Source organism: Pleurodeles waltl, chromosome 10, assembly GCF_031143425.1.
Source record: "Pleurodeles waltl isolate 20211129_DDA chromosome 10, aPleWal1.hap1.20221129, whole genome shotgun sequence".
NCBI lineage: Eukaryota > Metazoa > Chordata > Amphibia > Caudata > Salamandridae > Pleurodeles > Pleurodeles waltl.
Genome location: NC_090449.1, coordinates 1,007,682,851 through 1,007,696,333, shown reverse-complemented (window position 1 = coordinate 1,007,696,333; position 13,483 = coordinate 1,007,682,851). Strand labels below are relative to the sequence as shown.

At 46.7% G+C, this 13,483-nt stretch overlaps 1 protein-coding gene across 2 annotated transcripts in view; it reads left to right on the top strand.

The window, feature by feature from the left end:
• Positions 1–5,462: 5,462 nt before the first annotated feature.
• LOC138262118 (Krueppel-like factor 8) overlaps positions 5,463–13,483 on the top strand; it is a 693,482-nt gene continuing 685,461 nt past the window's right edge. Inside the window, exon 1 of one of the 2 annotated variants that reach the window (XM_069211887.1) lies at positions 5,463–5,689. The gene's annotated coding sequence lies outside the window, so the exon portion shown is untranslated. The remainder of the gene's footprint in view (positions 5,690–13,483) is intronic. The other variant, XM_069211888.1, reaches the window with a different exon arrangement.

Genomic DNA, 13,483 nt, shown 5'->3' with positions numbered 1-13,483 from the left:
GTTTCTCTCTCCTTTCTCCAGTGTGTCCTGCCTAGCTAACAGGAATGCCTAAATACACAAATCTTTCTGAGGGGGAATCATCTACTCCTTATGTCTTCATCAGGCAGGCCTGGGCTTCAAACAACAGAACCCAGGGTCCTCCATGTAATCTACCATTGCAGGCACACTTGTACTCAATGTATGGACACAGCACACACATGTATTCAGTACTGTTACCTTCATGTATTGTGCAGTCACAGACACACCCATACATACCATACATTCAACACACATATTTGCTCAGTGACTGTTCGGTACTGCAGGCTTTCTGTATTGTACCTGGGTGTGCTACATGCAAACACACACACTGCCAGCACAAACAGTCACCATGCACATGCTGCACAACACTTCACCTCTCATATACTGTACTTTTCGCAAGCACACATACACCCAGCCCATGCTTTCACTGTGCACACACTGCGCAGGAATATAAGACGGAACACCGAATGCTGGAACCGTGCATGCCTAAACAACGCGGTCGGAACAACAACCGCGTTGTTACCATGAACGACTTTACCACGAATGCCTTAACAACTATTTTTCGTTGTAAAGGCATGCGTGGAACGGCATGCGTGGTTCCAGCATGGGTCCCCCCGATCCCCAAAGCAATGCTACCCCAACAGCTCACCCCACCCCTAAAAACAATCCTACCCTAACTCCCCACCCCGCCCCTAACAACTAACCTACCCGATCCCCCCACCCCGCCCCTAAAAACTAAAACTACCCCACCCCTGACCCTAAAACTACTGCAATCCCCCACCCCGCCCCTTAAAACTTAAACTACCCTGACCCCCACCCCACCCCTATAACTACCACGACCCCCGACCCTCCTAAAAAAAACATAAACTACCCCGAACCCCCACCCCTAAAAACTTAAACTACCTCGACTCCCCACCCCTGCCCCTCAAACTAAACCTACTGCGACCCCTCCCACCCCCAAAACCTAAAACTACCCCACCCCTAAAATCTTAAACTACCCCGACCCCCCACCCCGCCCCTAAAACCAAAACTACAGCAACCCCCCAAAACCTAAAACGACCCTCACACCCGCCCCTAAAGCTACTGCGACCCCTAACCCCCTAAAAAAACCTACACTACCCCGTCCCTAAAACTACCCCAACCCCCATCCCTAAAAACGTAAACTATCCTGACCACCCACCCCGCCCCTAAAATTACCGTGACCCCCCACCCTCCCCTAAAAACATAAACTATTCGTGAACCCCCACCTCCGCCCCTAAAAAACTAAAAGTATCCCTCGCCCCTAAAACTACCCCCTCCAACCCAGCCCCACTTACCTGACCGTGTCCTCGCCCGATCCTGAGTCTGTTTTCCTCTGCCTTAACCACGCATGTTTGTTGTTCAGGACATGCGTGGTTAAGGCAGAGAAAAACAGCGTTGTTGTTCATGAAAGCGTTGTTCTGCTTTCGTGAACAACGCACGTCATTGTTCAGCCGTCGTTGTTCAGGCTGTTTCCCACTGCGCAGCACTACATTTCTCATGTAATGTATCCCTCGCAGGTATGCATACACCCAGTACACACACTCACCATGCTCTCTATCGCTGGTTTGTACACTTCCATGACACATAGACACTCAGCACAAAGTCACCACTCTTGCAATGTGCAGCACTTTACATCTGACTGATTTAGGCCAAGAATGAGTCAAGTACACAGTAGCGGAACTTTAAAAAGGTGAGTGAGCTGGGAGGCCTCACTCCAGTGACACAGGGTAAAAAGGACCTCTTTACTAACACGGATCACTACACGGTATGCTGCCACCACCATGCTTGTGCTGCTTAACTCTTGGTGAAAGCAGTACCTTTAAACCACTGTGAGGGTGTACCTTTGGGCCCCCCTCGGGGTTCAAAAAGACTGCAATCTGTGAGACAGGGCTATGTTGTGGCGCACATGCATTAAACGTGCTTGCATATGGCACATCAACCAGCATTAGGGGTCCAGAAAACAGTAGACTGGGGCACTCAGGGCAGGGATGCACGTCCATTATGATGCAGAGGACTTTTCCGTTCCAACATAAGCTACACAGAAACGTGAAATAAACAAATAAAGATTAAGCAAGACCTATAATCTAAAGCCATGCAGAAACAACTGTAATCAATTTTATTAGACTCCAGTGTGCCTCATTCAACACAGCTCACTCACACAGCACAACTCTTAACAATTTCTCTAAAATAACGAGATTCCCCAAGGTGGTGGGATAACGATCTCTGAATACTTAACTGTGCACATCTATTTTGTTGTACATATTCATGCAATATCACGCATAATCAAATTCAATGAATTAGGAGCCACAGTCAATCTCCTTATAAATGTTTGTACAGCTATGGTTCACCCATCAGTCCTGGGAAAGCTATCAGTTTTGATGTTCGCTGTGTCTAGATTCCTCCGCTGGCTGTTTCAGAAAGGCGGCTCTAGGCCCGTTTCTTATGGACTGGTGATACATATTTTCTGTTTTCATCACCTTCTGTAATATATTTTTAATCATATTGAAAGTCACTGTATTAAATCAGCCATTCATGTATCAGAGATATATGTTGTGACAGAGCAGGAGAGGTTTCGTAAGAGGAGACAATTAGGGTGGATGGGCATAAGCATGAGGTACATATATGGTTCCTTACATTTGGTGATTGAGAACATGCATATCCTGATGGTATGTAATTAATATTGAATGTAGGTCTAAGTAACAGTCTATACTTATAATGGATAGCAAATTAGTGAGTATTCGGTGTATCCTTTTAAAACCACAATGTAATCCGCATAGTGCAAGTCACATTCCAAACAATAACAAATGTGAACTAGAACATGGCAGCCATCTTTGAACTCTAGTATATCAAGAGGTTTACCCTATAGTACTTTGCTTCCCAATGGCTGTTTTTTGTCTGCTTGCGTCTCACTCAATTTGAAGACTGAATTCTACTACCATCGTCTCTGGAATATCTGATTTGTGATGTCAGCTAAATTACTTCAGTGGAACAGATTGTAGTTGGAGTGTCACCTTCTGTTTTTTGTGCAGACTTGGTCAATTCTTTATAGGCTGTATTTGTTCACGAATGATTATTTTAAACTAAAGATATGGTTTTGTCTGCAGGGTGACAATCTCCCATTTCTTCTAAATACTTTGAATCACACACTTGATTTTGTTTTCTGAATTTATTACAAACTGCATTTAATATCAATAAAGATGTTTAAGGGAATAGGTTCTTCATAGATATAGCATCACACCATGGAAGAGTTAGACTTTAGACTAACATTTCACATATGTTGCAGGTGAACTATTTATATCCACAAGGACATATACCAGCAGATTGATAGCCAGCTCTAAAAGATAATGCAAAGTATTTGCATATAGTGCGAGATAGTACAGGTCAGAAGAATTTATAATATTGTTCCTTGTTCATTCTCTTCAGGACTTAACTGCATGAGACGGGTCATACCATGTCCAAAAGAGAGTGCCAAGCAGTGAAACGTTCCTTTCCCAATTACCTTTTCACTTGTATTTTTAGGAGTGGTGCCTCCTCCTCAGAGTGCAGAGTGGGTGAGAATGACCAGCATCGAAGTCCAGACAACAATGCAGTGGAACATTGAGTATGGCACAAATGGAGTGTAATGAACACCACCGTGAATCAGCGTAATGAACACCACATTTAAGTGCCAAAACTCCTCTCATGAAAAGATATGGTACAGTATTTGCTTACACCTCTAGTGGCCTTTCTGCAAATCAATACTTACGTGGGTAACTTTCTGCATCCACTTTCCAATTCGGATGAAGCTAAGGAAGATATGAAAAAGATTTGGAAGAGACACATTGACGGTCAACATCAACATATTCTCTTATGGACTTAGGGTTGACTGTGAGAAATGTCTCATGACACACACGTTTCGAAATGGCAGGGACGAAGGACCTTAGATGTATTTCGGCTTTGGGCATGCTGGAGGACAAGCACACATTGAGCATTAAGGCCTCCTCATCCCTCGGCACAAAAGGCAGGCCATCCTGCGGTGCACAGCCGCAGTCTGTCATGGCCTTCAAGGAAGCAGGCCTTCAATAAAGTAAGCAGGACATCAACTGGTAAGAGCTTTAATTCCCCATCAGTCTGGCTCTGAGGACCTGACAGCGACACTGAATAAGGGCCTGGATATAGGAGAATCTGAAAGTGACCTAGTAGTGGGCAGCTTCTACAGGGAACCTGAAAGGATCTAGGGCCTGATTTAGAGTTTGGAAGATGGGGTTACTCCATCACAAACGTGACACATATCCCGTCCGCCGCATTACGATTCCATTATATCCTAAGGAAATCGTAATGCGGCAGACAGGATAATGTTGGGTTCCCCTTTCTTCAGTCAATGGGCTCCAGCCACACTAGTGAGGAGATACTTGGCTCAGGAGTCTGGCGTGTGAGGGGCTCAGGACACCCAGCTGTCTTTTACTATTCATGAGTTAGGGAATTCTCTCTGGTTGTATCACATCTCAGACCTGAGACCTCTGAGTCTGACCTATCTTATCACACACCATTAACAAAATCAGGGCATACCCCGAAACAGACACTCAAAGGAGCATTCCAAGCAAACAGAACCCAAATGAAAACAAAGTTGCAACATTTTTTCTTGATTAAACTTGCAATATAGATTTCTTTTTTTATTGTATTTTAATTAAAGGACTAGATTTTGACAAACCAGTTCGAAAAACACCCGCTTCAGTGTTCAGTAGAAAAGAATGATTTCCCATGGCATTATTCTGAGTTTTTCTTCACATTGGTGAACCAAAAAAGGGAGTGGCCCTTACTGGAAACTTGCATGGTAACATATTGCGTATGCGCTTTAAAATTCCTGGGCGAACACCTGATTAAGGGTTGCGACCAATCGTGGGGGGATCTGTGTTTTTATACCGTGGTTATATTTAAGCAATGCACTTATCGGAAGTAAGAGAGGTCGCCTTGAACCTGAAAAGCTTAAAAGCTGTAAATGGGGCAAATGCGTAAACAAATGAGAGAACGGAGTGAAACCCTGCAAGAGTAACGCAGAGAACCCCCTTGCAGTGAAAGGGTTGCATGCACTGGCTGGCAGAGCAGCAGGCGTGGGTGCAGCCGAAGGGCGGGGTAGCTCTGTGCCCACCTCCACTCCACCCCTCCCTGAAGCACAGCAAATCCGTTGCAACCGGGGGACAAAAACAAGGCGCTGCGAAGAGAGCGCGCGCCGCCCTTCTTCGCCGGAAAACAGCGGCTCGCGGGGCATTAAATCACAAAGGCGCGTGCACGGACGCACAACAAAGAAACACAAAATAAACAAGTTGTCAACGATGCCAAGGGGAGCGGGCAAAGTTGTGCATTGCAGGCTGTGCAGCTTTAAAAGGGCTGCTTTGACTGACAGGGCTTGTAGCAGTAAATGGGGTGGAGCTGCTGGGTGGGGTCAGGGACAGGCAGCTGGTGAGAGGAGAGAAGGGAAAAAAATAAAATCAGCAAGCAAAAGGCGAGAGGGAAGACATCTAGCGGAAGAAGAGACGAGAAACCTGTTTTCTCGAGGCAGCCGTAATGCCCAGCCCTGGTTTTAAATATGTTTTTGATTTCCATTTGAACGTACTGTGAGACAGTCGCCCCTCCCTGGAATTAGGAGGGGATGCGCTCAGAGGAACTCGAAGTAAGTGTCGATTTTGTGTGTTTTTATGAGCTGCACACGTGTGGTCAGAGGGGAGGGAGGTTCGTGTACCGACTCTGTGTTGTGACATGAAAGAGGTGGGGTCCGCCCTCTCGAGGCAGTCTGTCAGCCTCAGTGTCTCTCTCACGCCTTCTCGCTGCCCAGGGGCCTGGCCGTATCTTGGTGACAGGGGTCACCTCCAGAATGTGTCCGGGTGGGAATGAATCGCTGACGAGAGTTCTTACCCTTTTCAGGACCAGGGGCCGTATACCAAGTGGCCGAATGGGGACCTTGTGTAAGGTTTGCAAGGGGGAGTGTGTGATAAAAGACCTTTTAGAGGAAGGAGCAGGTTGTGTTTTTAGCTGTGCATTTGGTTAGTACCAAATGCAGGTCATCTGGCCCAGTGTTACATTCTCAGTGTCTCAGTCATTCCTAAATATTTGTGTTTAATTGATCTTATGTGCCATTCACGGTTTGTTTGCTGTTCAGTTGACAAACGTCATACCCACTCTCCTCTGTGGTTCACTTGACAGACTTGTTTACCCAGCAGCCTTTGCCATGAACCTGCTGTTGACTGTTCTGTAATTGGTTAAGACTAACTCACGCCCCAGATCTTGTTTGGACTGATCCAGTTTTAGAACCCACCCTCCCGTTGCCCTGGTGGCCCATGGTACCCCACAGCCCACCAACACCCCATAAATGAATGAGGGCCACAGTGCAGGGTGTAATTTCTTCTCACTTTATGGTAACCTCTATCTGGAGTAATGCAGTGTCTGAACTTGGGTCATGGGTATGAGCAGAGAATAGCATTGTCAATCAATCAAGAATTTGTAAAGCGCACTACTCACCTGTGAGGGTACCAAGGTGCTGAGGAGTGGGGATAAAAGGGGAGGGAGGCGCTGTTACTGCTCGAACAGCAGGTCTTGAGAAGTTTCCTGAAGGTAAGGAGGTCTTTGGTCTGGCACAGGTGGGTGGGAAGAGTGTTCCACGTTTTGGCGGCGAGGTACGAGAATGATCTACCGCCGGTTGTAGTTCTGCGGACGGTTGTAGTTCTGCGGACACGTGGGACGGTGCAGGTACTGCCCCTTCACCCACTAAACCTAACAAAGTTCTTCCACTTAGGAACTGCGTAAAATGTATTGCTCCCAAATGCCACAGAAAGAAGAACTCTGGCCAAGTCGTTTATGGAGGGAAACTCATGCATTTATCAAACCATAGTGGCTCTGACACACAAAAGATATAGAGTCATAGGACCAGGATATTACCAGTCTCCTGTCTCTCTCTCTGGGCTTCCCAGTCTAGCCACAGCTTCATTACTTTTGTTTGTACATGTTGTACTTACACAAATTGGTCAGTTCCATGGGAGAGGCATGGTAGACCTTTGGACGCAAGTGAGTGAACTCTTGGTTCTTTCCCTTGTTGAAGGATTTGGTCTACAGGGAAGCCTAGCCCAAGGCCATTCATGTTGCTCCTTGGCAGACTGAACAGACTTGGCCAACTCAGACGCAGGACAAATAGTAGAGATTGTTGTCCCACCTGCTCATAGGGTTAGTAGTGGTACTGATGGCTAGCATGCACAACCCCTTATTGTTATTCTTGGTTCCTCTCCATCATATCACCTGTTAGGTCCAGGCCCCTTCTGTTCACCAGAGTAGTTTGGAGATCAAACCCACCGAGCCTCTGGCTAGGTCAAATACTCATGCGTCCTAATTTTGGGATCCTTGACAAGTAATGTACCATCTCCCAGCACCAAGCCTGTCTTTATCAGTGTGCGTCATAGATTAAGGAGCACCCACTTTACTACAGGTACCCTCTACTCTCAGAAACTATTTAACAGCATTCCAATCAACTTATTCCCTCAGAATATTCTGGTTAAACAGTCTTCGGACAAGCCCTTCAGCTTATCACGTCAATCACTCATTCACACCAAGTATATTGGGAGCCAGACCCTGCCTTGCACATCATCTGACATCCCTTCCATTGCTAGGACATACTTGTCAGTTATCCCACCCACAGGAGACATGTACAGCACTTTCACCTTATGGGTCCAATTGTAATATGCACAGATGCTCACATTCACCCTCTATGCACTCACTCCGTAGAGTGAGACCCAGTACACGGCTATGTCATGTAGCTAAAAGACCGGATGATGTTTGTTTTGTTTATAATTTCTTTGGGGGTTATGTGTAGTGTTTAGAGTCTTGCATTTCTCCCACTTGAAGGCACTTTCAGTCCTGAGATTTGTTGAGTGGTGGTCAAAAGACCTATATGCTGGTTGACGCAGAAGTTGTACATTTAGTATTTTCCCAATACAATTCTTGCTATTGATGGTCATATATTGGTTGTATTAGAGTAGTCTGTTGGATGGACTATATGGGGGTCTACTGCGTCATCAGAGATACACTTGGCTATCTACTCCATTCAAGTAGTTAATTAGGATGGACCCCTTTGTAAGAGTCCATCATAACAGTCCTGGTTTAAAAATCCATCCCACCCCATGTTTCTCAACATCCGTGCCCCTTTTGTGCTTGACTGGTCATCACAACAATAGTTACGCATCCTGCAATTGATTGACTGTTCCTATTTAACATCCTCCTCAGTCTATCACTTTGTCCCACTGTTGACTGATTAAATGGTACTAGTGGTACATCTCTACCTACTCAGTTCCCTTTCCCTACGATGACCGTGATCTTACTTGAGTGATGGGTTGTCCCACTTCCCAGTTTAGACCCTTCCTCCCCCACTTTTCCCTATTTTTCACTGATTGTAGTGTTGTGGTGTTAGTTCCTCTGCCCCAGTGTCCTTTGTCCCAGGCTTTGATCGAATGGATGGTCACTCCAATAGACTTATGTGAGACACTGAGCGGAAAGAAGCAAGACAACTATAGAAAGTGTTAAATATTTCTTTTTTTATTAGTTGATAGTCTGATTTGGGGCATGCAAGTGACTACTTTCCAACCACTTTTTTCAATGGAAAGGCCCTTTGCATAGTGTTATGTGAGGCTTGGGTTGAGAATGGCCACTTCTTGGGCATGTTGGAGTCTTAACCTCATAGGATGAAAACCCAGCCGCCGTTTTGTCTGGGCTCCTGTGCTTCCTGCCTCCCACATCTCTTCTCGTCTTTTCATTTAACTGAAAAAGTCAAGTTATTTTAACCTCTCAAAGAGTCGCCATCTCAACATTACGGTTCTTGCTTGGCTTCCCATTGAAGTATCCCAGAGCCGGAAAGTTTCAGACTCTCCATTACTGGTCTGTTATATGCAAGATATATAACTATATCCATAAGGGTCAAGCTTGCCTCCTCAAGCGTCTGTGTGTTATATTAGTTGGTTGTAAGAAGCACCCACAGACCCAATCATCTTGAGGACTAGCTCTCTGATATTAGGCCTGTCTCTGACAAAACCCAAATGTCTACAGACTCTGGCCTGCCACACCTGGCGCCTTTCACCTCATCTCACCTCCATGGACTGAAGAAAATCTTTCCCTGTAGGGGGTCTGTGAGGCGGTAAGTCTCTAGAACCTCCGTTCTTGTGGCTCTACGTCTCGAGCCATCCACAAATTAGGTTCAAATAAGCTATCTAAACCCACACTATTCTCTAATGCTTCCCTCATTGTACATTACCACTGATAATTAATCCAGCGCCTAGAAGCACTTCATGCAACTGTGCAAAGTGTGCTTTATGGATATTTGTCATCCTAGCAGGGCTCAATCTTTCCCACCACACTATGTAATGACTACAAAGTACTTTGCCATGCAATTATTACCTACAACCCTCAAATATGTTTCATCATCGCCCTACACATTACATACGTCATGCAGCACGATGTTCTCAAAGCACCACCTCATCCCGTATTCACAGAGGATGAACCCTCACTGAAGCAATGCACAATACCATACATAACAGCACTGCTGCACACATCCAGTCCTGTAGTTATTCAAAGGCAAAGCACACGAGCAGCATACTAAATGATCTTACATAAACCATATTACATAACAGTACATCACCACTGATGACCCAATGCAACACATCATTGCACAGTACACCACAGCTATTTATAACACAACTGGCATTCAGACCCACTGTCCACTATGCTTCCTAGCCACACCTCATTGCATCACATTAAACCACTGAGCACCACCACATAACATTCCAGCACAACAGCCAACCACTTCAAAACATCTAACTGGGCATCAGACTGCACCTCGCAATACAACACCTCACATTCCTGATGCAGAATCAACACACCAAAGACCGTATCACACTCAGTTTCATAACACATGAATATACCATCTAATACAGTCTCATAATATTACACTAAAAGTATCCTACCACATAACCCTTAACACCTCACAGAATATCATCTTACTCAGCCACGTGACACACCCTGAAATCTATATCACGGTACACTGCTGAACAAGACCTGTCTTTAGGAAGCTGGCCTGGTGTGTGATGAGCACCTATGGTGGTATCACTTTATACCATGTCCAGGTATCCCCCATTAGTGAGGTGTTGGCAGTGTCTAGGAAGCGGGGGCTCTCTAGAGGTAGCTGTGGATGATCATCCAAGACTTATCTAAGAGACATGCAAAGCTTATGCAATACCACTATAGTCACATAATAACTTATCACACATGAAAGAACCACAGTGTTACAAAAATAAAGATACTTTATTATAGTAACACAACACTAGAATACTTACAGGCAGCCCCCCGACTGGAGGTAGGTACATGCTAATTATATATACAATAGCAATCAGCAACGAGCACAAAAAGCAATAAGCATTGGCAATACATAGTAAGAAAAGAAAGGGCCCTACGGAGGGCCAATCCATATACTAAGAAAGTGGAATGTGAGATATAGTCCCCCACCGAAGTATGTGGAATCAGAGGGGAGTTAGAGGAACTAGGATCCCCATGAGGTGAGCACCAGAGTGGCACCCAGTGACCAGGAGAGCAGAGATAAGTACCTAGTTGTCCCAAGAGCTAACAGGAGGATAATAAGAGATCAGGACCAGACAGGAAGAACCCAAAGGTGGATTCCGGTAGAAGAGGACCTGCAAAGGAAGGGGACCAAGTCCAGTTCATGATGGAGTATCCGGTCATGGCAGGAGCCACTACCCACCCTTTTGTGTATGCAGGGCCAGGTCGACGGGGGAAGAAGAAGACCTGCTGTGCAGAGCAGGAGCCCGAAGAGGAGTCCCTGATGCAGTGCAGATGGTGTCCCATCTCGGTTGTCAGGTCGCAGATGGTCTGGGGTAAAGGAGGACCACCAACAAGCCTTGGCAAATTCAAAAGGTGCAAATGAAGAGCAAGGCTGAAGAGGATCAGCATGGCCCAGGGTACTCGACCCAAGGAGGGAAGTTTGAGGTGCCCCTCAGCAGTCGAGAGGGCTCACAGAAGCAGTTGCAGCCCCATGGGCAACCCACTGGCAGCAGGCAGAGTAAGTCGCAGTGAGGCTCAGTCAGCATGCATGAAGAGGAGTCCTACGTCGCTAGAGCAGCAGAGAGGAGACTGTGCTTGGCAGGAAGAAGTGCTGGGGGCCGGGGATACATAGAGCCTGAAAATTCCTTGCAACAGGTGTTTTACAAGCCTTGGTAGCTGCAAGAGTCGCGTTGCACAGGGGTACAGTCCTGCAAGGAGAGCCAGGTGCTCACCGTCTCCCAAGTTGCACAGCGGGCAGAGAGGACCAAGGGGACCACTCCACACCACCACCTGTGATGCAGGATCCATGGAGTTCCGAAGGAGAGTGGATCCACCCAGCCGGTCGTCGTTGCAGTTGGTGCCTGCAGATGCATGGGAGTGACTCCTTCACTCCAAGGGAGATTCCTTCTTGCTTCTGGGTGCAGGCTGAACTCTTTCCAACTTCAGAGGATGCACAGCCAGGGAAATGTTGCAGTTGCTGGAAGGAGCCAGGGAAACAATGTTGCAAAGCAAAGTTGTCGCTGAAGTTGCAGATTGTCGGTTCCAGTGGCCAGAAGGTGAAGTAAACGATGCAGAGGAGTCCTGTTGGAATTTTGAATGTCAAATCTGAGGACCCACTCAAGGGGGAGACCCTAAATAGCACAGGAAGGGGGTTTGGTCACATAGCAGGGTGACCACCTATCAGGAGGGGGCTGTGATGTCACCTACTTGACCTGGCCGTTCAGATGCTGCCCCGGGCCTCTACACATCTTGGTTTCAAGATGGCAGAATCTATCAGCCACCTGGAGGAGCTCTGAGCACCACACCTGGGGTGGTGATGGACAGGGGAGTGGTCACTCCCCTTTCCTTGGTCCAGTTTTTTGCCAGAGCAGGGACCGGGGGTCACTGGGCTGGTGCAAACCTGTTTATGCATGGAGGGCTCTAAATGTGCCCTTCAAAGCAAACCGGTGGCTTGGGAAGGCTATCCCAAGCCTTGTAACACCTATCACCTCCCTCTCTCACAGGGTATCCTTTGTTCTTCCTTCCTCTGCCTGAGCTGGTTAAGCAGTAGGAGGGCAGAAACCTGCCTGCGGGGTGGTAGCAGCAGGGGCAGCCTGGAAAACCCCAGAAGACTTGTAGGAGCAATGCTGGTGGTCCTCTAAAGAGTCCCCAGAGTGGATGGAATCATTCAACCAATACTGGCAACAGTATTGGGGTATAATTCCAACAGGTTTGATACCAAACACGCCCAGGTTCAGAGTTACCATTATGTAGCTGGACACAGGTACCTATGTCCAGCACATGGGTAAAATGGCTTCCCTGCGCTTATGAAGTCCTGTGCAATGGAGCTAGAGTTTATAGAGGCAATTTTACTCATGCAGGGGTTCCATCACACACAGGGACCTGGAACCCGCCCTCTGGGCTAGGAGGGCCTACCATAGGCGTGAGTTACAGTAACCTGGTGCAGTGACCTGTTGTGAAAGAGTGCATGCACCTTTTCACGCAGGCTGCTACGGCAGGCCTGCAGACACATTTTGCAAGGGCTCCCATGGGTGGCACGATACATGCTACACCCCATGGGGCTCCCCCTGGTGCCCCAGTGCCTGGGTACCTAAGTACCATACTGTGGACTTAAAAGGGGACACCATTATGCCAAGGGTGGGGTGTGCAAAGTCCTAGGCAACCGAATTTAGAGGGAGAGAGCACAATCACTGGGGTCCTGGTTAGCAGGACCCTCATGAAAACAGTCAAAGCATACTGATAGCAGGCAAAAAGTGGGGGTAATCATGCCAAACAGAGTGACTTTCCCACACCGACCATGCAGCTCATGCCACAAAGCACTACTGCACAACTTTAGACTAACAATAAGATAACCTCATGGGCAGTACACAGGAGACCTAATTCCTAATACCTGCCCTGGAAAAATGACAACCCACCATAGTGGGTGAGCAGAAAAAAAGAAGAGGGGAAAAGTTTACTTTACTGACCAGCTCAATGCCTATAACCAGGCCATTGGCCCATTTATACACACAAAATATGCCAATTTCAAAAATGTGGCACAGCATGTATCCCCTTACATACTTGTTTGGGTTGTCAGTAAGTCACCCAAGCAACCATCTCATGAAGATTCCTCAAAGGGTATCACTCTGAGTTCCTACACCTTCAAGGTTTTACCGTGGGCCTCTCCCTTTCAAATTGAGAAACTCATCTTTTTATTATTCATCTCGTATAATAATGTGTAACAATGATATTTTGAGGAAGTGTAATTAACAAAGAAAAGCCTTTAGCATCTCAGTGTTATGAGTAAACCAATTCTAGGGCAACAGCATCTGGTGGGTCATCTTCATCCTTTACCATTTTGTGACTACGAGGAGTAGTGCACGCCACCATCCACATC